This window comes from Dendrobates tinctorius, unplaced genomic scaffold (genome assembly GCF_039654945.1).
Source record: "Dendrobates tinctorius isolate UK_male_01 unplaced genomic scaffold, ASM3965494v1 ptg000254l, whole genome shotgun sequence".
Taxonomy (NCBI): Eukaryota; Metazoa; Chordata; class Amphibia; order Anura; family Dendrobatidae; genus Dendrobates; species Dendrobates tinctorius.
The window spans coordinates 2,223,696-2,248,962 of NW_027361921.1; the positions used below are offsets into that span (position 1 = coordinate 2,223,696).

A 25,267-nucleotide genomic window follows, 5' to 3' on the forward strand; every position below is an offset into this window, starting at 1 on the left:
GCATTTCAAAATAAAATCCATTGGTCAAGTTGTCAAGCTTGAAGCAATCTTACTTCCTTTTCAGCATTTAGATGAGATTCTTAATCTCACAATTGCACTATCAGTAGGGCTGGAACAATGGCAAATTTGAGTTTGCACACAGGTAAAACACACCTGCTTTAAGATAGGAAGCTTATTCTTGAGAAGATGAAAACAAGGTACTGCTGAGAGTTGAACTCAGGATCTCCTGTTTACAAGACAGGCGCTTTAACCAACTAAGCCACAGCACCACATGTTCCATAGATGAATATTTATTATTCTGCTTTTTCCGAAAACTGCTATGAAAATTTGTAGCATCTAATGTGTAATTCCACTGGTTTTAATTTGTAATGCTTGAGCCCATCCTATATTCTCTAAAGAAAGTTATTTCATCTGATTCCTTTTAGAGCATTTCAAAAGCAAAATTTTTTTTTTTACTCAAATTCCACTGGTTTTAATTTGTAATGCTTGAAGCCATCCTATATTCTCTAAAGAAACTTATTTCATCTAATTCCTTTTAGAGCATTTCAAAAGCAGAAAGTTTTTTTCTCTCAATTACACTTTATTAGTGCTTTGGGAAAGACATGTTTGATGTCAAACAAAAGTGAAAGTCCTCTTTTTCGGCTAACAGCCCCAAACTGACATGAAGAAAGGAAAGCACTGCTGACATTCGAAATCAAGATTTTCTGTTTACTAAACAGGCTCTTTGACCAACTTGTCTACATCACAAAAAGATGTGATATATTGGAAAGACTGCTTAGAGAGTCAGGTGCGGAAAGTGGAGGCATTTCAAAATAAAATGCATTGGTTAAGTTGTCAAGCTTGAAGCAATCTTACTTCCTTTTCAGCATTTAGATGAGATTCTTAATCTCACAATTGCACTATCAGTAGGGCTGGAACAATGGCAAATTTGAGTTTGCACACAGGTAAAACACACCTGCTTTAAGATAGGAAGCTTATTCTTGAGAAGATGTAGCATCTTGGTTAAGTTGGTTAAGTTGTCAAGCTTGAAGCAATCTTACTTCCTTTTCAGCATTTAGATGAGATTCTTAATCTCACAATTGCACTATCAGTAGGGCTGGAACAATGGCAAATTTGAGTTTGCACACAGGTAAAACACACCTGCTTTAAGATAGGAAGCTTATTCTTGAGAAGATGTAGCATCTTGGTTAAGTTGGTTAAGTTGTCAAGCTTGAAGCAATCTTACTTCCTTTTCAGCATTTAGATGAGATTCTTAATCTCACAATTGCACTATCAGTAGGGCTGGAACAATGGCAAATTTGAGTTTGCACACAGGTAAAACACACCTGCTTTAAGATAGGAATCTTATTCTTGAGAAGATGAAAACAAGGCACTGCTGAGAGTTGAACTCAGGATCTCCTGTTTACAAGACAGGCTCTTTAACCAACTAAGCCAAAGCACCACATGTTCCGTAGGTGAATATTTATTATTCTGCTTTTTCCGAAAACTGCTATGAAAATTTGTAGCATCTAATGTGTAATTCCACTGGTTTTAATTTGTAATGCTTGAGCCCATCCTATATTCTCTAAAGAAAGTTATTTCATCTGATTCCTTTTAGAGCATTTCAAAAGCAAAATTTTTTTTTTTACTCAAATTCCACTGGTTTTAATTTGTAATGCTTGAAGCCATCCTATATTCTCTAAAGAAACTTATTTCATCTAATTCCTTTTAGAGCATTTCAAAAGGAGAAAGTTTTTTCTCTCAATTACACTTTATTAGTGCTTTGGGAAAGACATGTTTGATGTCAAACAAAAGTGAAAGTCCTCTTTTTCGGCTAACAGCCCCAAACTGATATGAAGAAAGGAAAGCACTGCTGACATTCGAAATCAAGATATTCTGTTTACTAAACAGGCTCTTTGACCAACTTGTCTACATCACAAAAAGATGTGATATATTGGAAAGACTGCTTAGAGAGTCAGGTGCGGAAAGTGGAGGCATTTCAAAATAAAATCCATTGGTTAAGTTGTCAAGCTTGAAGCAATCTTACTTCCTTTTCAGCATTTAGATGAGATTCTTAATCTCACAATTGCACTATCAGTAGGGCTGGAACAATGGCAAATTTGAGTTTGCACACAGGTAAAACACCTGCTTTAAGATAGGAAGCTTATTCTTGAGAAGATGAAAACAAGGTACTGCTGAGAGTTGAACTCAGGATCTCCTGTTTACAAGACAGGCGCTTTAACCAACTAAGCCACAGCACCACATGTGCCGTAGGTGAATATTTATTATTCTGCTTTTTCCGAAAACTGCTATGAAAATTTGTAGCATCTAATGTGTAATTCCACTGGTTTTAATTTGTAATGCTTGAGCCCATCCTATATTCTATAAAGAAAGTTATTTCATCTGATTCCTTTTAGAGCATTTCAAAAGCAAAAAATTTTTTTTTACTCAAATTCCACTGGTTTTAATTTGTAATGCTTGAAGCCATCCTATATTCTCTAAAGAAACTTATTTCATCTAATTCCTTTTAGAGCATTTCAAAAGCAGAAAGTTTTTTTCTCTCAATTACACTTTATTAGTGCTTTGGGAAAGACATGTTTGATGTCAAACAAAAGTGAAAGTCCTCTTTTTCGGCTAACAGCCCCAAACTGACATGAAGAAAGGAAAGCACTGCTGACATTCGAAATCAAGATTTTCTGTTTACTAAACAGGCTCTTTGACCAACTTGTCTACATCACAAAAAGATGTGATATATTGAAAGACTGCTTAGAGAGTCAGGTGCGGAAAGTGGAGGCATTTCAAAATAAAATCCATTGGTTAAGTTGTCAAGCTTGAAGCAATCTTACTTCCTTTTCAGCATTTAGATGAGATTCTTAATCTCACAATTGCACTATCAGTAGGGCTGGAACAATGGCAAATTTGAGTTTGCACACAGGTAAAACACACCTGCTTTAAGATAGGAAGCTTATTCTTGAGAAGATGAAAACAAGGTACTGCTGAGAGTTGAACTCAGGATCTCCTGTTTACAAGACAGGCGCTTTAACCAACTAAGCCACAGCACCACATGTTCCATAGGTGAATATTTATTATTCTGCTTTTCCGAAAACTGCTATGAAAATTTGTAGCATCTAATGTGTAATTCCACTGGTTTTAATTTGTAATGCTTGAGCCCATCCTATATTCTCTAAAGAAAGTTATTTCATCTGATTCCTTTTAGAGCATTTCAAAAGCAAAATTTTTTTTTTTACTCAAATTCCACTGGTTTTAATTTGTAATGCTTGAAGCCATCCTATATTCTCTAAAGAAACTTATTTCATCTAATTCCTTTTAGAGCATTTCAAAAGCAGAAAGTTTTTTTCTCTCAATTACACTTTATTAGTGCTTTGGGAAAGACATGTTTGATGTCAAACAAAAGTGAAAGTCCTCTTTTTCGGCTAACAGCCCCAAACTGACATGAAGAAAGGAAAGCACTGCTGACATTCGAAATCAAGATTTTCTGTTTACTAAACAGGCTCTTTGACCAACTTGTCTACATCACAAAAAGATGTGATATATTGGAAAGACTGCTTAGAGAGTCAGGTGCGGAAAGTGGAGGCATTTCAAAATAAAATCCATTGGTTAAGTTGTCAAGCTTGAAGCAATCTTACTTCCTTTTCAGCATTTAGATGAGATTCTTAATCTCACAATTGCACTATCAGTAGGGCTGGAACAATGGCAAATTTGAGTTTGCACACAGGTAAAACACGTGCTTTAAGATAGGAAGCTTATTCTTGAGAAGATGAAAACAAGGTACTGCTGAGAGTTGAACTCAGGATCTCCTGTTTACAAGACAGGCGCTTTAACCAACTAAGCCACAGCACCACATGTTCCATAGGTGAATATTTATTATTCTGCTTTTTCCGAAAACTGCTATGAAAATTTGTAGCATCTAATGTGTAATTCCACTGGTTTTAATTTGTAATGCTTGAGCCCATCCTATATTCTCTAAAGAAAGTTATTTCATCTGATTCCTGTTAGAGCATTTCAAAAGCAAAAATTTTTTTTTTACTCAAATTCCACTGGTTTTAATTTGTAATGCTTGAAGCCATCCTATATTCTCTAAAGAAACTTATTTCATCTAATTCCTTTTAGAGCATTTCAAAAGCAGAAAGTTTTTTTCTCTCAATTACACTTTATTAGTGCTTTGGGAAAGACATGTTTGATGTCAAACAAAAGTGAAAGTCCTCTTTTTCGGCTAACAGCCCCAAACTGACATGAAGAAAGGAAAGCACTGCTGACATTCGAAATCAAGATTTTCTGTTTACTAAACAGGCTCTTTGACCAACTTGTCTACATCACAAAAAGATGTGATATATTGGAAAGACTGCTTAGAGAGTCAGGTGCGGAAAGTGGAGGCATTTCAAAATAAAATCCATTGGTCAAGTTGTCAAGCTTGAAGCAATCTTACTTCCTTTTCAGCATTTAGATGAGATTCTTAATCTCACAATTGCACTATCAGTAGGGCTGGAACAATGGCAAATTTGAGTTTGCACACAGGTAAAACACACCTGCTTTAAGATAGGAAGCTTATTCTTGAGAAGATGAAAACAAGGTACTGCTGAGAGTTGAACTCAGGATCTCCTGTTTACAAGACAGGCGCTTTAACCAACTAAGCCACAGCACCACATGTTCCATAGATGAATATTTATTATTCTGCTTTTTCCGAAAACTGCTATGAAAATTTGTAGCATCTAATGTGTAATTCCACTGGTTTTAATTTGTAATGCTTGAGCCCATCCTATATTCTCTAAAGAAAGTTATTTCATCTGATTCCTTTTAGAGCATTTCAAAAGCAAAATTTTTTTTTTTACTCAAATTCCACTGGTTTTAATTTGTAATGCTTGAAGCCATCCTATATTCTCTAAAGAAACTTATTTCATCTAATTCCTTTTAGAGCATTTCAAAAGCAGAAAGTTTTTTTCTCTCAATTACACTTTATTAGTGCTTTGGGAAAGACATGTTTGATGTCAAACAAAAGTGAAAGTCCTCTTTTTCGGCTAACAGCCCCAAACTGACATGAAGAAAGGAAAGCACTGCTGACATTCGAAATCAAGATTTTCTGTTTACTAAACAGGCTCTTTGACCAACTTGTCTACATCACAAAAAGATGTGATATATTGGAAAGACTGCTTAGAGAGTCAGGTGCGGAAAGTGGAGGCATTTCAAAATAAAATCCATTGGTTAAGTTGTCAAGCTTGAAGAAATCTTACTTCCTTTTCAGCATTTAGATGAGATTCTTAATCTCACAATTGCACTTTCAGTAGGGCTGGAACAATGGCAAATTTGAGTTTGCACACAGGTAAAACACACCTGCTTTAAGATAGGAAGCTTATTCTTGAGAAGATGAAAACAAGGTACTGCTGAGAGTTGAACTCAGGATCTCCTGTTTACAAGACAGGCGCTTTAACCAACTAAGCCACAGCACCACATGTTCCATAGATGAATATTTATTATTCTGCTTTTTCCGAAAACTGCTATGAAAATTTGTAGCATCTAATGTGTAATTCCACTGGTTTTAATTTGTAATGCTTGAGCCCATCCTATATTCTCTAAAGAAAGTTATTTCATCTGATTCCTTTTAGAGCATTTCAAAAGCAAAATTTTTTTTTTTACTCAAATTCCACTGGTTTTAATTTGTAATGCTTGAAGCCATCCTATATTCTCTAAAGAAACTTATTTCATCTAATTCCTTTTAGAGCATTTCAAAAGCAGAAAGTTTTTTTCTCTCAATTACACTTTATTAGTGCTTTGGGAAAGACATGTTTGATGTCAAACAAAAGTGAAAGTCCTCTTTTTCGGCTAACAGCCCCAAACTGACATGAAGAAAGGAAAGCACTGCTGACATTCGAAATCAAGATTTTCTGTTTACTAAACAGGCTCTTTGACCAACTTGTCTACATCACAAAAAGATGTGATATATTGGAAAGACTGCTTAGAGAGTCAGGTGCGGAAAGTGGAGGCATTTCAAAATAAAATGCATTGGTTAAGTTGTCAAGCTTGAAGCAATCTTACTTCCTTTTCAGCATTTAGATGAGATTCTTAATCTCACAATTGCACTATCAGTAGGGCTGGAACAATGGCAAATTTGAGTTTGCACACAGGTAAAACACACCTGCTTTAAGATAGGAAGCTTATTCTTGAGAAGATGTAGCATCTTGGTTAAGTTGGTTAAGTTGTCAAGCTTGAAGCAATCTTACTTCCTTTTCAGCATTTAGATGAGATTCTTAATCTCACAATTGCACTATCAGTAGGGCTGGAACAATGGCAAATTTGAGTTTGCACACAGGTAAAACACACCTGCTTTAAGATAGGAAGCTTATTCTTGAGAAGATGTAGCATCTTGGTTAAGTTGGTTAAGTTGTCAAGCTTGAAGCAATCTTACTTCCTTTTCAGCATTTAGATGAGATTCTTAATCTCACAATTGCACTATCAGTAGGGCTGGAACAATGGCAAATTTGAGTTTGCACACAGGTAAAACACACCTGCTTTAAGATAGGAATCTTATTCTTGAGAAGATGAAAACAAGGCACTGCTGAGAGTTGAACTCAGGATCTCCTGTTTACAAGACAGGCTCTTTAACCAACTAAGCCAAAGCACCACATGTTCCGTAGGTGAATATTTATTATTCTGCTTTTTCCGAAAACTGCTATGAAAATTTGTAGCATCTAATGTGTAATTCCACTGGTTTTAATTTGTAATGCTTGAGCCCATCCTATATTCTCTAAAGAAAGTTATTTCATCTGATTCCTTTTAGAGCATTTCAAAAGCAAAATTTTTTTTTTTACTCAAATTCCACTGGTTTTAATTTGTAATGCTTGAAGCCATCCTATATTCTCTAAAGAAACTTATTTCATCTAATTCCTTTTAGAGCATTTCAAAAGGAGAAAGTTTTTTCTCTCAATTACACTTTATTAGTGCTTTGGGAAAGACATGTTTGATGTCAAACAAAAGTGAAAGTCCTCTTTTTCGGCTAACAGCCCCAAACTGATATGAAGAAAGGAAAGCACTGCTGACATTCGAAATCAAGATATTCTGTTTACTAAACAGGCTCTTTGACCAACTTGTCTACATCACAAAAAGATGTGATATATTGGAAAGACTGCTTAGAGAGTCAGGTGCGGAAAGTGGAGGCATTTCAAAATAAAATCCATTGGTTAAGTTGTCAAGCTTGAAGCAATCTTACTTCCTTTTCAGCATTTAGATGAGATTCTTAATCTCACAATTGCACTATCAGTAGGGCTGGAACAATGGCAAATTTGAGTTTGCACACAGGTAAAACACCTGCTTTAAGATAGGAAGCTTATTCTTGAGAAGATGAAAACAAGGTACTGCTGAGAGTTGAACTCAGGATCTCCTGTTTACAAGACAGGCGCTTTAACCAACTAAGCCACAGCACCACATGTGCCGTAGGTGAATATTTATTATTCTGCTTTTTCCGAAAACTGCTATGAAAATTTGTAGCATCTAATGTGTAATTCCACTGGTTTTAATTTGTAATGCTTGAGCCCATCCTATATTCTATAAAGAAAGTTATTTCATCTGATTCCTTTTAGAGCATTTCAAAAGCAAAAAATTTTTTTTTACTCAAATTCCACTGGTTTTAATTTGTAATGCTTGAAGCCATCCTATATTCTCTAAAGAAACTTATTTCATCTAATTCCTTTTAGAGCATTTCAAAAGCAGAAAGTTTTTTTCTCTCAATTACACTTTATTAGTGCTTTGGGAAAGACATGTTTGATGTCAAACAAAAGTGAAAGTCCTCTTTTTCGGCTAACAGCCCCAAACTGACATGAAGAAAGGAAAGCACTGCTGACATTCGAAATCAAGATTTTCTGTTTACTAAACAGGCTCTTTGACCAACTTGTCTACATCACAAAAAGATGTGATATATTGAAAGACTGCTTAGAGAGTCAGGTGCGGAAAGTGGAGGCATTTCAAAATAAAATCCATTGGTTAAGTTGTCAAGCTTGAAGCAATCTTACTTCCTTTTCAGCATTTAGATGAGATTCTTAATCTCACAATTGCACTATCAGTAGGGCTGGAACAATGGCAAATTTGAGTTTGCACACAGGTAAAACACACCTGCTTTAAGATAGGAAGCTTATTCTTGAGAAGATGAAAACAAGGTACTGCTGAGAGTTGAACTCAGGATCTCCTGTTTACAAGACAGGCGCTTTAACCAACTAAGCCACAGCACCACATGTTCCATAGGTGAATATTTATTATTCTGCTTTTCCGAAAACTGCTATGAAAATTTGTAGCATCTAATGTGTAATTCCACTGGTTTTAATTTGTAATGCTTGAGCCCATCCTATATTCTCTAAAGAAAGTTATTTCATCTGATTCCTTTTAGAGCATTTCAAAAGCAAAATTTTTTTTTTTACTCAAATTCCACTGGTTTTAATTTGTAATGCTTGAAGCCATCCTATATTCTCTAAAGAAACTTATTTCATCTAATTCCTTTTAGAGCATTTCAAAAGCAGAAAGTTTTTTTCTCTCAATTACACTTTATTAGTGCTTTGGGAAAGACATGTTTGATGTCAAACAAAAGTGAAAGTCCTCTTTTTCGGCTAACAGCCCCAAACTGACATGAAGAAAGGAAAGCACTGCTGACATTCGAAATCAAGATTTTCTGTTTACTAAACAGGCTCTTTGACCAACTTGTCTACATCACAAAAAGATGTGATATATTGGAAAGACTGCTTAGAGAGTCAGGTGCGGAAAGTGGAGGCATTTCAAAATAAAATCCATTGGTTAAGTTGTCAAGCTTGAAGCAATCTTACTTCCTTTTCAGCATTTAGATGAGATTCTTAATCTCACAATTGCACTATCAGTAGGGCTGGAACAATGGCAAATTTGAGTTTGCACACAGGTAAAACACGTGCTTTAAGATAGGAAGCTTATTCTTGAGAAGATGAAAACAAGGTACTGCTGAGAGTTGAACTCAGGATCTCCTGTTTACAAGACAGGCGCTTTAACCAACTAAGCCACAGCACCACATGTTCCATAGGTGAATATTTATTATTCTGCTTTTTCCGAAAACTGCTATGAAAATTTGTAGCATCTAATGTGTAATTCCACTGGTTTTAATTTGTAATGCTTGAGCCCATCCTATATTCTCTAAAGAAAGTTATTTCATCTGATTCCTGTTAGAGCATTTCAAAAGCAAAAATTTTTTTTTTACTCAAATTCCACTGGTTTTAATTTGTAATGCTTGAAGCCATCCTATATTCTCTAAAGAAACTTATTTCATCTAATTCCTTTTAGAGCATTTCAAAAGCAGAAAGTTTTTTTCTCTCAATTACACTTTATTAGTGCTTTGGGAAAGACATGTTTGATGTCAAACAAAAGTGAAAGTCCTCTTTTTCGGCTAACAGCCCCAAACTGACATGAAGAAAGGAAAGCACTGCTGACATTCGAAATCAAGATTTTCTGTTTACTAAACAGGCTCTTTGACCAACTTGTCTACATCACAAAAAGATGTGATATATTGGAAAGACTGCTTAGAGAGTCAGGTGCGGAAAGTGGAGGCATTTCAAAATAAAATCCATTGGTCAAGTTGTCAAGCTTGAAGCAATCTTACTTCCTTTTCAGCATTTAGATGAGATTCTTAATCTCACAATTGCACTATCAGTAGGGCTGGAACAATGGCAAATTTGAGTTTGCACACAGGTAAAACACACCTGCTTTAAGATAGGAAGCTTATTCTTGAGAAGATGAAAACAAGGTACTGCTGAGAGTTGAACTCAGGATCTCCTGTTTACAAGACAGGCGCTTTAACCAACTAAGCCACAGCACCACATGTTCCATAGATGAATATTTATTATTCTGCTTTTTCCGAAAACTGCTATGAAAATTTGTAGCATCTAATGTGTAATTCCACTGGTTTTAATTTGTAATGCTTGAGCCCATCCTATATTCTCTAAAGAAAGTTATTTCATCTGATTCCTTTTAGAGCATTTCAAAAGCAAAATTTTTTTTTTTACTCAAATTCCACTGGTTTTAATTTGTAATGCTTGAAGCCATCCTATATTCTCTAAAGAAACTTATTTCATCTAATTCCTTTTAGAGCATTTCAAAAGCAGAAAGTTTTTTTCTCTCAATTACACTTTATTAGTGCTTTGGGAAAGACATGTTTGATGTCAAACAAAAGTGAAAGTCCTCTTTTTCGGCTAACAGCCCCAAACTGACATGAAGAAAGGAAAGCACTGCTGACATTCGAAATCAAGATTTTCTGTTTACTAAACAGGCTCTTTGACCAACTTGTCTACATCACAAAAAGATGTGATATATTGGAAAGACTGCTTAGAGAGTCAGGTGCGGAAAGTGGAGGCATTTCAAAATAAAATCCATTGGTTAAGTTGTCAAGCTTGAAGAAATCTTACTTCCTTTTCAGCATTTAGATGAGATTCTTAATCTCACAATTGCACTTTCAGTAGGGCTGGAACAATGGCAAATTTGAGTTTGCACACAGGTAAAACACACCTGCTTTAAGATAGGAAGCTTATTCTTGAGAAGATGAAAACAAGGTACTGCTGAGAGTTGAACTCAGGATCTCCTGTTTACAAGACAGGCGCTTTAACCAACTAAGCCACAGCACCACATGTTCCATAGATGAATATTTATTATTCTGCTTTTTCCGAAAACTGCTATGAAAATTTGTAGCATCTAATGTGTAATTCCACTGGTTTTAATTTGTAATGCTTGAGCCCATCCTATATTCTCTAAAGAAAGTTATTTCATCTGATTCCTTTTAGAGCATTTCAAAAGCAAAATTTTTTTTTTTACTCAAATTCCACTGGTTTTAATTTGTAATGCTTGAAGCCATCCTATATTCTCTAAAGAAACTTATTTCATCTAATTCCTTTTAGAGCATTTCAAAAGCAGAAAGTTTTTTTCTCTCAATTACACTTTATTAGTGCTTTGGGAAAGACATGTTTGATGTCAAACAAAAGTGAAAGTCCTCTTTTTCGGCTAACAGCCCCAAACTGACATGAAGAAAGGAAAGCACTGCTGACATTCGAAATCAAGATTTTCTGTTTACTAAACAGGCTCTTTGACCAACTTGTCTACATCACAAAAAGATGTGATATATTGGAAAGACTGCTTAGAGAGTCAGGTGCGGAAAGTGGAGGCATTTCAAAATAAAATCCATTGGTTAAGTTGTCAAGCTTGAAGAAATCTTACTTCCTTTTCAGCATTTAGATGAGATTCTTAATCTCACAATTGCACTATCAGTAGGGCTGGAACAATGGCAAATTTGAGTTTGCACACAGGTAAAACACACCTGCTTTAAGATAGGAAGCTTATTCTTGAGAAGATGAAAACAAGGTACTGCTGAGAGTTGAACTCAGGATCTCCTGTTTACAAGACAGGCGCTTTAACCAACTAAGCCACAGCACCACATGTTCCATAGATGAATATTTATTATTCTGCTTTTTCCGAAAACTGCTATGAAAATTTGTAGCATCTAATGTGTAATTCCACTGGTTTTAATTTGTAATGCTTGAGCCCATCCTATATTCTCTAAAGAAAGTTATTTCATCTGATTCCTTTTAGAGCATTTCAAAAGCAAAATTTTTTTTTTTACTCAAATTCCACTGGTTTTAATTTGTAATGCTTGAAGCCATCCTATATTCTCTAAAGAAACTTATTTCATCTAATTCCTTTTAGAGCATTTCAAAAGCAGAAAGTTTTTTTCTCTCAATTACACTTTATTAGTGCTTTGGGAAAGACATGTTTGATGTCAAACAAAAGTGAAAGTCCTCTTTTTCGGCTAACAGCCCCAAACTGACATGAAGAAAGGAAAGCACTGCTGACATTCGAAATCAAGATTTTCTGTTTACTAAACAGGCTCTTTGACCAAGTTGTCTACATCACAAAAAGATGTGATATATTGGAAAGACTGCTTAGAGAGTCAGGTGCGGAAAGTGGAGGCATTTCAAAATAAAATCCATTGGTTAAGTTGTCAAGCTTGAAGCAATGTTACTTCCTTTTCAGCATTTAGATGAGATTCTTAATCTCACAATTGCACTATCAGTAGGGCTGGAACAATGGCAAATTTGAGTTTGCACACAGGTAAAACACACCTGCTTTAAGATAGGAATCTTATTCTTGAGAAGATGAAAACAAGGCACTGCTGAGAGTTGAACTCAGGATCTCCTGTTTACAAGACAGGCTCTTTAACCAACTAAGCCACAGCACCACATGTTCCGTAGGTGAATATTTATTATTCTGCTTTTTCCGAAAACTGCTATGAAAATTTGTAGCATCTAATGTGTAATTCCACTGGTTTTAATTTGTAATGCTTGAGCCCATCCTATATTCTCTAAAGAAAGTTATTTCATCTGATTCCTTTTAGAGCATTTCAAAAGCAAAATTTTTTTTTTTACTCAAATTCCACTGGTTTTAATTTGTAATGCTTGAAGCCATCCTATATTCTCTAAAGAAACTTATTTCATCTAATTCCTTTTAGAGCATTTCAAAAGGAGAAAGTTTTTCCTCTCAATTACACTTTTTTAGTGCTTTGGGAAAGACATGTTTGATGTCAAACAAAAGTGAAAGTCCTCTTTTTCGGCTAACAGCCCCAAACTGATATGAAGAAAGGAAAGCACTGCTGACATTCGAAATCAAGATATTCTGTTTACTAAACAGGCTCTTTGACCAACTTGTCTACATCACAAAAAGATGTGATATATTGGAAAGACTGCTTAGAGAGTCAGGTGCGGAAAGTGGAGGCATTTCAAAATAAAATCCATTGGTTAAGTTGTCAAGCTTGAAGCAATCTTCCTTTTCAGCATGTAGATGAGATTCTTAATCTCACAATTGCACTATCAGTAGGGCTGGAACAATGGCAAATTTGAGTTTGCACACAGGTAAAACACACCTGCTTTAAGATAGGAAGCTTATTCTTGAGAAGATGAAAACAAGGTACTGCTGAGAGTTGAACTCAGGATCTCCTGTTTACAAGACAGGCGCTTTAACCAACTAAGCCACAGCACCACATGTTCCATAGATGAATATTTATTATTCTGCTTTTTCCGAAAACTGCTATGAAAATTTGTAGCATCTAATGTGTAATTCCACTGGTTTTAATTTGTAATGCTTGAGCCCATCCTATATTCTCTAAAGAAAGTTATTTCATCTGATTCCTTTTAGAGCATTTCAAAAGCAAAATTTTTTTTTTTACTCAAATTCCACTGGTTTTAATTTGTAATGCTTGAAGCCATCCTATATTCTCTAAAGAAACTTATTTCATCTAATTCCTTTTAGAGCATTTCAAAAGCAGAAAGTTTTTTTCTCTCAATTACACTTTATTAGTGCTTTGGGAAAGACATGTTTGATGTCAAACAAAAGTGAAAGTCCTCTTTTTCGGCTAACAGCCCCAAACTGACATGAAGAAAGGAAAGCACTGCTGACATTCGAAATCAAGATTTTCTGTTTACTAAACAGGCTCTTTGACCAACTTGTCTACATCACAAAAAGATGTGATATATTGGAAAGACTGCTTAGAGAGTCAGGTGCGGAAAGTGGAGGCATTTCAAAATAAAATCCATTGGTTAAGTTGTCAAGCTTGAAGAAATCTTACTTCCTTTTCAGCATTTAGATGAGATTCTTAATCTCACAATTGCACTATCAGTAGGGCTGGAACAATGGCAAATTTGAGTTTGCACACAGGTAAAACACACCTGCTTTAAGATAGGAAGCTTATTCTTGCGAAGATGAAAACAAGGTACTGCTGAGAGTTGAACTCAGGATCTCCTGTTTACAAGACAGGCGCTTTAACCAACTAAGCCACAGAACCACATGTTCCGTTGGTGAATATTTATTATTCTGCTTTTTCCAAAAACTGCTATGAAAATTTGTAGCATCTAATGTGTAATTCCACTGGTTTTAATTTGTAATGCTTGAGCCCATCCTATATTCTCTAAAGAAAGTTATTTCATCTGATTCCTTTTAGAGCATTTCAAAAGCAAAATTTTTTTTTTTACTCAAATTCCACTGGTTTTAATTTGTAATGCTTGAAGCCATCCTATATCTCTAAAGAAACTTATTTCATCTAATTCCTTTTAGAGCATTTCAAAAGCAGAAAGTTTTTTTCTCTCAATTACACTTTATTAGTGCTTTGGGAAAGACATGTTTGATGTCAAACAAAAGTGAAAGTCCTCTTTTTCGGCTAACAGCCCCAAACTGACATGAAGAAAGGAAAGCACTGCTGACATTCGAAATCAAGATTTTCTGTTTACTAAACAGGCTCTTTGACCAACTTGTCTACATCACAAAAAGATGTGATATATTGGAAAGACTGCTTAGAGAGTCAGGTGCGGAAAGTGGAGGCATTTCAAAATAAAATCCATTGGTTAAGTTGTCAAGCTTGAAGCAATCTTACTTCCTTTTCAGCATTTAGATGAGATTCTTAATCTCACAATTGCACTATCAGTAGGGATGGAACAATGGCAAATTTGAGTTTGCACACAGGTAAAACACACCTGCTTTAAGATAGGAAGCTTATTCTTGAGAAGATGAAAACAAGGTACTGCTGAGAGTTGAACTCAGGATCTCCTGTTTACAAGACAGGCGCTTTAACCAACTAAGCCACAGCACCACATGTTCCGTTGGTGAATATTTATTATTCTGCTTTTTCCAAAAACTGCTATGAAAATTTGTAGCATCTAATGTGTAATTCCACTGGTTTTAATTTGTAATGCTTGAGCCCATCCTATATTCTCTAAAGAAAGTTATTTCATCTGATTCCTTTTAGAGCATTTCAAAAGCAAAATTTTTTTTTTTACTCAAATTCCACTGGTTTTAATTTGTAATGCTTGAAGCCATCCTATATTCTCTAAAGAAACTTATTTCATCTAATTCCTTTTAGAGCATTTCAAAAGCAGAAAGTTTTTTTCTCTCAATTACACTTTATTAGTGCTTTGGGAAAGACATGTTTGATGTCAAACAAAAGTGAAAGTCCTCTTTTTCGGCTAACAGCCCCAAACTGACATGAAGAAAGGAAAGCACTGCTGACATTCGAAATCAAGATTTTCTGTTTACTAAACAGGCTCTTTGACCAACTTGTCTACATCACAAAAAGATGTGATATATTGGAAAGACTGCTTAGAGAGTCAGGTGCGGAAAGTGGAGGCATTTCAAAATAAAATCCATTGGTTAAGTTGTCAAGCTTGAAGCAATCTTACTTCCTTTTCAGCATTTAGATGAGATTCTTAATCTCACAATTGCACGAACAGTAGGGCTGGAACAATGGCAAATTTGAGTTTGCACACAGGTAAAACACCTGCTTTAAGATAGGAAGCTTATTCTTGAGAAGATGAAAACAAGGTACTGCTGAGAGTTGAACTCAGGATCTCCTGTTTACAAGACAGGCGCTTTAACCAACTAAGCCACAGCACCACATGTGCCGTAGGTGAATATTTATTATTCTGCTTTTTCCGAAAACTGCTATGAAAATTTGTAGCATCTAATGTGTAATTCCACTGGTTTTAATTTGTAATGCTTGAGCCCATCCTATATTCTATAAAGAAAGTTATTTCATCTGATTCCTTTTAGAGCATTTCAAAAGCAAAAAATTTTTTTTTACTCAAATTCCACTGGTTTTAATTTGTAATGCTTGAAGCCATCCTATATTCTCTAAAGAAACTTATTTCATCTAATTCCTTTTAGAGCATTTCAAAAGCAGAAAGTTTTTTTCTCTCAATTACACTTTATTAGTGCTTTGGGAAAGACATGTTTGATGTCAAACAAAAGTGAAAGTCCTCTTTTTCGGCTAACAGCCCCAAACTGACATGAAGAAAGGAAAGCACTGCTGACATTCGAAATCAAGATTTTCTGTTTACTAAACAGGCTCTTTGACCAACTTGTCTACATCACAAAAAGATGTGATATATTGAAAGACTGCTTAGAGAGTCAGGTGCGGAAAGTGGAGGCATTTCAAAATAAAATCCATTGGTTAAGTTGTCAAGCTTGAAGCAATCTTACTTCCTTTTCAGCATTTAGATGAGATTCTTAATCTCACAATTGCACTATCAGTAGGGCTGGAACAATGGCAAATTTGAGTTTGCACACAGGTAAAACACACCTGCTTTAAGATAGGAAGCTTATTCTTGAGAAGATGAAAACAAGGTACTGCTGAGAGTTGAACTCAGGATCTCCTGTTTACAAGACAGGCGCTTTAACCAACTAAGCCACAGCACCACATGTTCCATAGGTGAATATTTATTATTCTGCTTTTTCCGAAAACTGCTATGAAAATTTGTAGCATCTAATGTGTAATTCCACTGGTTTTAATTTGTAATGCTTGAGCCCATCCTATATTCTCTAAAGAAAGTTATTTCATCTGATTCCTTTTAGAGCATTTCAAAAGCAAAATTTTTTTTTTTACTCAAATTCCACTGGTTTTAATTTGTAATGCTTGAAGCCATCCTATATTCTCTAAAGAAACTTATTTCATCTAATTCCTTTTAGAGCATTTCAAAAGCAGAAAGTTTTTTTCTCTCAATTACACTTTATTAGTGCTTTGGGAAAGACATGTTTGATGTCAAACAAAAGTGAAAGTCCTCTTTTTCGGCTAACAGCCCCAAACTGACATGAAGAAAGGAAAGCACTGCTGACATTCGAAATCAAGATTTTCTGTTTACTAAACAGGCTCTTTGACCAACTTGTCTACATCACAAAAAGATGTGATATATTGGAAAGACTGCTTAGAGAGTCAGGTGCGGAAAGTGGAGGCATTTCAAAATAAAATCCATTGGTTAAGTTGTCAAGCTTGAAGCAATCTTACTTCCTTTTCAGCATTTAGATGAGATTCTTAATCTCACAATTGCACTATCAGTAGGGCTGGAACAATGGCAAATTTGAGTTTGCACACAGGTAAAACACGTGCTTTAAGATAGGAAGCTTATTCTTGAGAAGATGAAAACAAGGTACTGCTGAGAGTTGAACTCAGGATCTCCTGTTTACAAGACAGGCGCTTTAACCAACTAAGCCACAGCACCACATGTTCCATAGGTGAATATTTATTATTCTGCTTTTTCCGAAAACTGCTATGAAAATTTGTAGCATCTAATGTGTAATTCCACTGGTTTTAATTTGTAATGCTTGAGCCCATCCTATATTCTCTAAAGAAAGTTATTTCATCTGATTCCTGTTAGAGCATTTCAAAAGCAAAAATTTTTTTTTTACTCAAATTCCACTGGTTTTAATTTGTAATGCTTGAAGCCATCCTATATTCTCTAAAGAAACTTATTTCATCTAATTCCTTTTAGAGCATTTCAAAAGCAGAAAGTTTTTTTCTCTCAATTACACTTTATTAGTGCTTTGGGAAAGACATGTTTGATGTCAAACAAAAGTGAAAGTCCTCTTTTTCGGCTAACAGCCCCAAACTGACATGAAGAAAGGAAAGCACTGCTGACATTCGAAATCAAGATTTTCTGTTTACTAAACAGGCTCTTTGACCAACTTGTCTACATCACAAAAAGATGTGATATATTGGAAAGACTGCTTAGAGAGTCAGGTGCGGAAAGTGGAGGCATTTCAAAATAAAATCCATTGGTTAAGTTGTCAAGCTTGAAGCAATCTTACTTCCTTTTCAGCATTTAGATGAGATTCTTAATCTCACAATTGCACTATCAGTAGGGCTGGAACAATGGCAAATTTGAGTTTGCACACAGGTAAAACACACCTGCTTTAAGATAGGAAGCTTATTCTTGAGAAGATGAAAACAAGGTACTGCTGAGAGTTGAACTCAGGATCTCCTGTTTACAAGACAGGCTCTTTAACCAACTAAGCCACAGCACCACATGTTCCGTAGGTGAATATTTATTATTCTGCTTTTTCCGAAAACTGCTATGAAAATTTGTAGCATCTAATGTGTAATTCCACTGGTTTTAATTTGTAATGCTTGAGCCCATCCTATATTCTCTAAAGAAAGTTATTTCATCTGATTCCCTTTAGAGCATTTCAAAAGCAAAATTTTTTTTTTTACTCAAATTCCACTGGTTTTAATTTGTAATGCTTGAGCCCATCCTATATTCTCTAAAGAAAGTTATTTCATCTGATTCCTTTTAGAGCATTTCAAAAGCAAAATTTTTTTTTTTACTCAAATTCCACTGGTTTTAATTTGTAATGCTTGAAGCCATCCTATATTCTCTAAAGAAACTTATTTCATCTAATTCCTTTTAGAGCATTTCAAAAGCAGAAAGTTTTTTTCTCTCAATTACACTTTATTAGTGCTTTGGGAAAGACATGTTTGATGTCAAACAAAAGTGAAAGTCCTCTTTTTCGGCTAACAGCCCCAAACTGACATGAAGAAAGGAAAGCACTGCTGACATTCGAAATCAAGATTTTCTGTTTACTAAACAGGCTCTTTGACCAACTTGTCTACATCACAAAAAGATGTGATATATTGGAAAGACTGCTTAGAGAGTCAGGTGCGGAAAGTGGAGGCATTTCAAAATAAAATCCATTGGTTAAGTTGTCAAGCTTGAAGCAATCTTACTTCCTTTTCAGCATTTAGATGAGATTCTTAATCTCACAATTGCACTATCAGTAGGGCTGGAACAATGGCAAATTTGAGTTTGCACACAGGTAAAACACACCTGCTTTAAGATAGGAAGCTTATTCTTGCGAAGATGAAAACAAGGTACTGCTGAGAGTTGAACTCAGGATCTCCTGTTTACAAGACAGGCGCTTTAACCAACTAAGCCACAGAACCACATGTTCCGTTGGTGAATATTTATTATTCTGCTTTTTCCAAAAACTGCTATGAAAATTTGTAGCATCTAATGTGTAATTCCACTGGTTTTAATTTGTAATGCTTGAGCCCATCCTATATTCTCTAAAGAAAGTTATTTCATCTGATTCCTTTTAGAGCATTTCAAAAGCAAAATTTTTTTTTTTACTCAAATTCCACTGGTTTTAATTTGTAATGCTTGAAGCCATCCTATATCTCTAAAGAAACTTATTTCATCTAATTCCTTTTAGAGCATTTCAAAAGCAGAAAGTTTTTTTCTCTCAATTACACTTTATTAGTGCTTTGGGAAAGACATGTTTGATGTCAAACAAAAGTGAAAGTCCTCTTTTTCGGCTAACAGCCCCAAACTGACATGAAGAAAGGAAAGCACTGCTGACATTCGAAATCAAGATTTTCTGTTTACTAAACAGGCTCTTTGACCAACTTGTCTACATCACAAAAAGATGTGATATATTGGAAAGACTGCTTAGAGAGTCAGGTGCGGAAAGTGGAGGCATTTCAAAATAAAATCCATTGGTTAAGTTGTCAAGCTTGAAGCAATCTTACTTCCTTTTCAGCATTTAGATGAGATTCTTAATCTCACAATTGCACTATCAGTAGGGATGGAACAATGGCAAATTTGAGTTTGCACACAGGTAAAACACACCTGCTTTAAGATAGGAAGCTTATTCTTGAGAAGATGAAAACAAGGTACTGCTGAGAGTTGAACTCAGGATCTCCTGTTTACAAGACAGGCGCTTTAACCAACTAAGCCACAGCACCACATGTTCCGTTGGTGAATATTTATTATTCTGCTTTTTCCAAAAACTGCTATGAAAATTTGTAGCATCTAATGTGTAATTCCACTGGTTTTAATTTGTAATGCTTGAGCCCATCCTATATTCTCTAAAGAAAGTTATTTCATCTGATTCCTTTTAGAGCATTTCAAAAGCAAAATTTTTTTTTTTACTCAAATTCCACTGGTTTTAATTTGTAATGCTTGAAGCCATCCTATATTCTCTAAAGAAACTTATTTCATCTAATTCCTTTTAGAGCATTTCAAAAGCAGAAAGTTTTTTTCTCTCAATTACACTTTATTAGTGCTTTGGGAAAGACATGTTTGATGTCAAACAAAAGTGAAAGTCCTCTTTTTCGGCTAACAGCCCCAAACTGACATGAAGAAAGGAAAGCACTGCTGACATTCGAAATCAAGATTTTCTGTTTACTAAACAGGCTCTTTGACCAACTTGTCTACATCACAAAAAGATGTGATATATTGGAAAGACTGCTTAGAGAGTCAGGTGCGGAAAGTGGAGGCATTTCAAAATAAAATCCATTGGTTAAGTTGTCAAGCTTGAAGCAATCTTACTTCCTTTTCAGCATTTAGATGAGATTCTTAATCTCACAATTGCACTATCAGTAGGGCTGGAACAATGGCAAATTTGAGTTTGCACACAGGTAAAACACACCTGCTTTAAGATAGGAAGCTTATTCTTGCGAAGATGAAAACAAGGTACTGCTGAGAGTTGAACTCAGGATCTCCTGTTTACAAGACAGGCGCTTTAACCAACTAAGCCACAGAACCACATGTTCCGTTGGTGAATATTTATTATTCTGCTTTTTCCAAAAACTGCTATGAAAATTTGTAGCATCTAATGTGTAATTCCACTGGTTTTAATTTGTAATGCTTGAGCCCATCCTATATTCTCTAAAGAAAGTTATTTCATCTGATTCCTTTTAGAGCATTTCAAAAGCAAAATTTTTTTTTTTACTCAAATTCCACTGGTTTTAATTTGTAATGCTTGAAGCCATCCTATATTCTCTAAAGAAACTTATTTCATCTAATTCCTTTTAGAGCATTTCAAAAGCAGAAAGTTTTTTTCTCTCAATTACACTTTATTAGTGCTTTGGGAAAGACATGTTTGATGTCAAACAAAAGTGAAAGTCCTCTTTTTCGGCTAACAGCCCCAAACTGACATGAAGAAAGGAAAGCACTGCTGACATTCGAAATCAAGATTTTCTGTTTACTAAACAGGCTCTTTGACCAACTTGTCTACATCACAAAAAGATGTGATATATTGGAAAGACTGCTTGGAGAGTCAGGTGCGGAAAGTGGAGGCATTTCAAAATAAAATCCATTGGTTAAGTTGTCAAGCTTGAAGCAATCTTACTTCCTTTTCAGCATTTAGATGAGATTCTTAATCTCACAATTGCACGAACAGTAGGGCTGGAACAATGGCAAATTTGAGTTTGCACACAGGTAAAACACACCTGCTTTAAGATAGGAAGCTTATTCTTGAGAAGATGAAAACAAGGTACTGCTGAGAGTTGAACTCAGGATCTCCTGTTTACAAGACAGGCGCTTTAACCAACTAAGCCACAGCACCACATGTTCCATAGATGAATATTTATTATTCTGCTTTTTCCGAAAACTGCTATGAAAATTTGTAGCATCTAATGTGTAATTCCACTGGTTTTAATTTGTAATGCTTGAGCCCATCCTATATTCTCTAAAGAAAGTTATTTCATCTGATTCCTTTTAGAGCATTTCAAAAGCAAAATTTTTTTTTTTACTCAAATTCCACTGGTTTTAATTTGTAATGCTTGAAGCCATCCTATATTCTCTAAAGAAACTTATTTCATCTAATTCCTTTTAGAGCATTTCAAATGCAGAAAGTTTTTTTCTCTCAATTACACTTTATTAGTGCTTTGGGAAAGACATGTTTGATGTCAAACAAAAGTGAAAGTCCTCTTTTTCGGCTAACAGCCCCAAACTGACATGAAGAAAGGAAAGCACTGCTGACATTCGAAATCAAGATTTTCTGTTTACTAAACAGGCTCTTTGACCAACTTGTCTACATCACAAAAAGATGTGATATATTGGAAAGACTGCTTGGAGAGTCAGGTGCGGAAAGTGGAGGCATTTCAAAATAAAATCCATTGGTTAAGTTGTCAAGCTTGAAGCAATCTTACTTCCTTTTCAGCATTTAGATGAGATTCTTAATCTCACAATTGCACGAACAGTAGGGCTGGAACAATGGCAAATTTGAGTTTGCACACAGGTAAAACACACCTGCTTTAAGATAGGAAGCTTATTCTTGAGAAGATGAAAACAAGGTACTGCTGAGAGTTGAACTCAGGATCTCCTGTTTACAAGACAGGCGCTTTAACCAACTAAGCCACAGCACCACATGTTCCATAGATGAATATTTATTATTCTGCTTTTTCCGAAAACTGCTATGAAAATTTGTAGCATCTAATGTGTAATTCCACTGGTTTTAATTTGTAATGCTTGAGCCCATCCTATATTCTCTAAAGAAAGTTATTTCATCTGATTCCTTTTAGAGCATTTCAAAAGCAAAATTTTTTTTTTTACTCAAATTCCACTGGTTTTAATTTGTAATGCTTGAAGCCATCCTATATTCTCTAAAGAAACTTATTTCATCTAATTCCTTTTAGAGCATTTCAAAAGCAGAAAGTTTTTTTCTCTCAATTACACTTTATTAGTGCTTTGGGAAAGACATGTTTGATGTCAAACAAAAGTGAAAGTCCTCTTTTTCGGCTAACAGCCCCAAACTGACATGAAGAAGGGAAAGCACTGCAGACATTCGAAATCAAGATTTTCTGTTTACTAAACAGGCTCTTTGACCAACTTGTCTACATCACAAAAAGATGTGATATATTGGAAAGACTGCTTAGAGAGTCAGGTGCGGAAAGTGGAGGCATTTCAAAATAAAATCCATTGGTTAAGTTGTCAAGCTTGAAGCAATCTTACTTCCTTTTCAGCATTTAGATGAGATTCTTAATCTCACAATTGCACTATCAGTAGGGCTGGAACAATGGCAAATTTGAGTTTGCACACAGGTAAAACACACCTGCTTTAAGATAGGAAGCTTATTCTTGAGAAGATGAAAACAAGGTACTGCTGAGAGTTGAACTCAGGATCTCCTGTTTACAAGACAGGCGCTTTAACCAACTAAGCCACAGAACCACATGTTCCGTTGGTGAATATTTATTATTCTGCTTTTTCCAAAAACTGCTATGAAAATTTGTAGCATCTAATGTGTAATTCCACTGGTTTTAATTTGTAATGCTTGAGCCCATCCTATATTCTCTAAAGAAAGTTATTTCATCTGATTCCTTTTAGAGCATTTCAAAAGCAAAATTTTTTTTTTTACTCAAATTCCACTGGTTTTAATTTGTAATGCTTGAAGCCATCCTATATTCTCTAAAGAAACTTATTTCATCTAATTCCTTTTAGAGCATTTCAAAAGCAGAAAGTTTTTTTCTCTCAATTACACTTTATTAGTGCTTTGGGAAAGACATGTTTGATGTCAAACAAAAGTGAAAGTCCTCTTTTTCGGCTAACAGCCCCAAACTGACATGAAGAAAGGAAAGCACTGCTGACATTCGAAATCAAGATTTTCTGTTTACTAAACAGGCTCTTTGACCAACTTGTCTACATCACAAAAAGATGTGATATATTGGAAAGACTGCTTGGAGAGTCAGGTGCGGAAAGTGGTGGCATTTCAAAATAAAATCCATTGGTTAAGTTGTCAAGCTTGAAGCAATCTTACTTCCTTTTCAGCATTTAGATGAGATTCTTAATCTCACAATTGCACGAACAGTAGGGCTGGAACAATGGCAAATTTGAGTTTGCACACAGGTAAAACACACCTGCTTTAAGATAGGAAGCTTATTCTTGAGAAGATGAAAACAAGGTACTGCTGAGAGTTGAACTCAGGATCTCCTGTTTACAAGACAGGCGCTTTAACCAACTAATCCACAGCACCACATGTTCCATAGATGAATATTTATTATTCTGCTTTTTCCGAAAACTGCTATGAAAATTTGTAGCATCTAATGTGTAATTCCACTGGTTTTAATTTGTAATGCTTGAGCCCATCCTATATTCTCTAAAGAAAGTTATTTCATCTGATTCCTTTTAGAGCATTTCAAAAGCAAAATTTTTTTTTTTACTCAAATTCCACTGGTTTTAATTTGTAATGCTTGAAGCCATCCTATATTCTCTAAAGAAACTTATTTCATCTAATTCCTTTTAGAGCATTTCAAAAGCAGAAAGTTTTTTTCTCTCAATTACACTTTATTAGTGCTTTGGGAAAGACATGTTTGATGTCAAACAAAAGTGAAAGTCCTCTTTTTCGGCTAACAGCCCCAAACTGACATGAAGAAAGGAAAGCACTGCAGACATTCGAAATCAAGATTTTCTGTTTACTAAACAGGCTCTTTGACCAACTTGTCTACATCACAAAAAGATGTGATATATTGGAAAGACTGCTTAGAGAGTCAGGTGCGGAAAGTGGAGGCATTTCAAAATAAAATCCATTGGTTAAGTTGTCAAGCTTGAAGCAATCTTACTTCCTTTTCAGCATTTAGATGAGATTCTTAATCTCACAATTGCACGAACAGTAGGGCTGGAACAATGGCAAATTTGAGTTTGCACACAGGTAAAACACACCTGCTTTAAGATAGGAAGCTTATTCTTGCGAAGATGAAAACAAGGTACTGCTGAGAGTTGAACTCAGGATCTCCTGTTTACAAGACAGGCGCTTTAACCAACTAAGCCACAGAACCACATGTTCCGTTGGTGAATATTTATTATTCTGCTTTTTCCAAAAACTGCTATGAAAATTTGTAGCATCTAATGTGTAATTCCACTGGTTTTAATTTGTAATGCTTGAGCCCATCCTATATTCTCTAAAGAAAGTTATTTCATCTGATTCCTTTTAGAGCATTTCAAAAGCAAAATTTTTTTTTTTACTCAAATTCCACTGGTTTTAATTTGTAATGCTTGAAGCCATCCTATATTCTCTAAAGAAACTTATTTCATCTAATTCCTTTTAGAGCATTTCAAAAGCAGAAAGTTTTTTTCTCTCAATTACACTTTATTAGTGCTTTGGGAAAGACATGTTTGATGTCAAACAAAAGTGAAAGTCCTCTTTTTCGGCTAACAGCCCCAAACTGACATGAAGAAAGGAAAGCACTGCTGACATTCGAAATCAAGATTTTCTGTTTACTAAACAGGCTCTTTGACCAACTTGTCTACATCACAAAAAGATGTGATATATTGGAAAGACTGCTTAGAGAGTCAGGTGCGGAAAGTGGAGGCATTTCAAAATAAAATCCATTGGTTAAGTTGTCAAGCTTGAAGCAATCTTACTTCCTTTTCAGCATTTAGATGAGATTCTTAATCTCACAATTGCACTATCAGTAGGGATGGAACAATGGCAAATTTGAGTTTGCACACAGGTAAAACACACCTGCTTTAAGATAGGAAGCTTATTCTTGAGAAGATGAAAACAAGGTACTGCTGAGAGTTGAACTCAGGATCTCCTGTTTACAAGACAGGCGCTTTAACCAACTAAGCCACAGCACCACATGTTCCGTTGGTGAATATTTATTATTCTGCTTTTTCCAAAAACTGCTATGAAAATTTGTAGCATCTAATGTGTAATTCCACTGGTTTTAATTTGTAATGCTTGAGCC

At 35.2% G+C, this 25,267-nt stretch overlaps 21 non-coding genes across 21 annotated transcripts; all 21 read right to left on the bottom strand.

Annotated features, from left to right (window-relative positions):
- Positions 1-195: 195 nt before the first annotated feature.
- TRNAT-UGU (transfer RNA threonine (anticodon UGU)) lies at positions 196-269 on the bottom strand. The gene has a single exon. It is a non-coding gene; the product is annotated as a tRNA-Thr (tRNA).
- Positions 270-2,166: 1,897 nt separating this feature from the next.
- TRNAT-UGU (transfer RNA threonine (anticodon UGU)) lies at positions 2,167-2,240 on the bottom strand. The gene has a single exon. It is a non-coding gene; the product is annotated as a tRNA-Thr (tRNA).
- Positions 2,241-2,967: 727 nt separating this feature from the next.
- TRNAT-UGU (transfer RNA threonine (anticodon UGU)) lies at positions 2,968-3,041 on the bottom strand. The gene has a single exon. It is a non-coding gene; the product is annotated as a tRNA-Thr (tRNA).
- Positions 3,042-3,766: 725 nt separating this feature from the next.
- TRNAT-UGU (transfer RNA threonine (anticodon UGU)) lies at positions 3,767-3,840 on the bottom strand. Its single transcript has one exon. It is a non-coding gene; the product is annotated as a tRNA-Thr (tRNA).
- A 728-nt stretch (positions 3,841-4,568) lies between these two features.
- On the bottom strand, positions 4,569-4,642 carry TRNAT-UGU (transfer RNA threonine (anticodon UGU)). The gene has a single exon. It is a non-coding gene; the product is annotated as a tRNA-Thr (tRNA).
- A 728-nt stretch (positions 4,643-5,370) lies between these two features.
- Positions 5,371-5,444, bottom strand: TRNAT-UGU (transfer RNA threonine (anticodon UGU)). Its single transcript has one exon. It is a non-coding gene; the product is annotated as a tRNA-Thr (tRNA).
- A 1,897-nt stretch (positions 5,445-7,341) lies between these two features.
- On the bottom strand, positions 7,342-7,415 carry TRNAT-UGU (transfer RNA threonine (anticodon UGU)). The gene has a single exon. It is a non-coding gene; the product is annotated as a tRNA-Thr (tRNA).
- A 727-nt stretch (positions 7,416-8,142) lies between these two features.
- Positions 8,143-8,216, bottom strand: TRNAT-UGU (transfer RNA threonine (anticodon UGU)). The gene has a single exon. It is a non-coding gene; the product is annotated as a tRNA-Thr (tRNA).
- Positions 8,217-8,941: 725 nt separating this feature from the next.
- On the bottom strand, positions 8,942-9,015 carry TRNAT-UGU (transfer RNA threonine (anticodon UGU)). Its single transcript has one exon. It is a non-coding gene; the product is annotated as a tRNA-Thr (tRNA).
- Positions 9,016-9,743: 728 nt separating this feature from the next.
- Positions 9,744-9,817, bottom strand: TRNAT-UGU (transfer RNA threonine (anticodon UGU)). Its single transcript has one exon. It is a non-coding gene; the product is annotated as a tRNA-Thr (tRNA).
- Positions 9,818-10,545: 728 nt separating this feature from the next.
- TRNAT-UGU (transfer RNA threonine (anticodon UGU)) lies at positions 10,546-10,619 on the bottom strand. The gene has a single exon. It is a non-coding gene; the product is annotated as a tRNA-Thr (tRNA).
- Positions 10,620-11,347: 728 nt separating this feature from the next.
- Positions 11,348-11,421, bottom strand: TRNAT-UGU (transfer RNA threonine (anticodon UGU)). Its single transcript has one exon. It is a non-coding gene; the product is annotated as a tRNA-Thr (tRNA).
- Positions 11,422-12,946: 1,525 nt separating this feature from the next.
- On the bottom strand, positions 12,947-13,020 carry TRNAT-UGU (transfer RNA threonine (anticodon UGU)). The gene has a single exon. It is a non-coding gene; the product is annotated as a tRNA-Thr (tRNA).
- A 1,529-nt stretch (positions 13,021-14,549) lies between these two features.
- On the bottom strand, positions 14,550-14,623 carry TRNAT-UGU (transfer RNA threonine (anticodon UGU)). Its single transcript has one exon. It is a non-coding gene; the product is annotated as a tRNA-Thr (tRNA).
- Positions 14,624-15,349: 726 nt separating this feature from the next.
- Positions 15,350-15,423, bottom strand: TRNAT-UGU (transfer RNA threonine (anticodon UGU)). Its single transcript has one exon. It is a non-coding gene; the product is annotated as a tRNA-Thr (tRNA).
- A 727-nt stretch (positions 15,424-16,150) lies between these two features.
- TRNAT-UGU (transfer RNA threonine (anticodon UGU)) lies at positions 16,151-16,224 on the bottom strand. Its single transcript has one exon. It is a non-coding gene; the product is annotated as a tRNA-Thr (tRNA).
- Positions 16,225-16,950: 726 nt separating this feature from the next.
- TRNAT-UGU (transfer RNA threonine (anticodon UGU)) lies at positions 16,951-17,024 on the bottom strand. The gene has a single exon. It is a non-coding gene; the product is annotated as a tRNA-Thr (tRNA).
- Positions 17,025-19,469: 2,445 nt separating this feature from the next.
- TRNAT-UGU (transfer RNA threonine (anticodon UGU)) lies at positions 19,470-19,543 on the bottom strand. The gene has a single exon. It is a non-coding gene; the product is annotated as a tRNA-Thr (tRNA).
- Positions 19,544-21,073: 1,530 nt separating this feature from the next.
- On the bottom strand, positions 21,074-21,147 carry TRNAT-UGU (transfer RNA threonine (anticodon UGU)). Its single transcript has one exon. It is a non-coding gene; the product is annotated as a tRNA-Thr (tRNA).
- A 728-nt stretch (positions 21,148-21,875) lies between these two features.
- On the bottom strand, positions 21,876-21,949 carry TRNAT-UGU (transfer RNA threonine (anticodon UGU)). The gene has a single exon. It is a non-coding gene; the product is annotated as a tRNA-Thr (tRNA).
- Positions 21,950-25,083: 3,134 nt separating this feature from the next.
- Positions 25,084-25,157, bottom strand: TRNAT-UGU (transfer RNA threonine (anticodon UGU)). The gene has a single exon. It is a non-coding gene; the product is annotated as a tRNA-Thr (tRNA).
- Between the last annotated feature and the right edge of the window lie 110 nt (positions 25,158-25,267).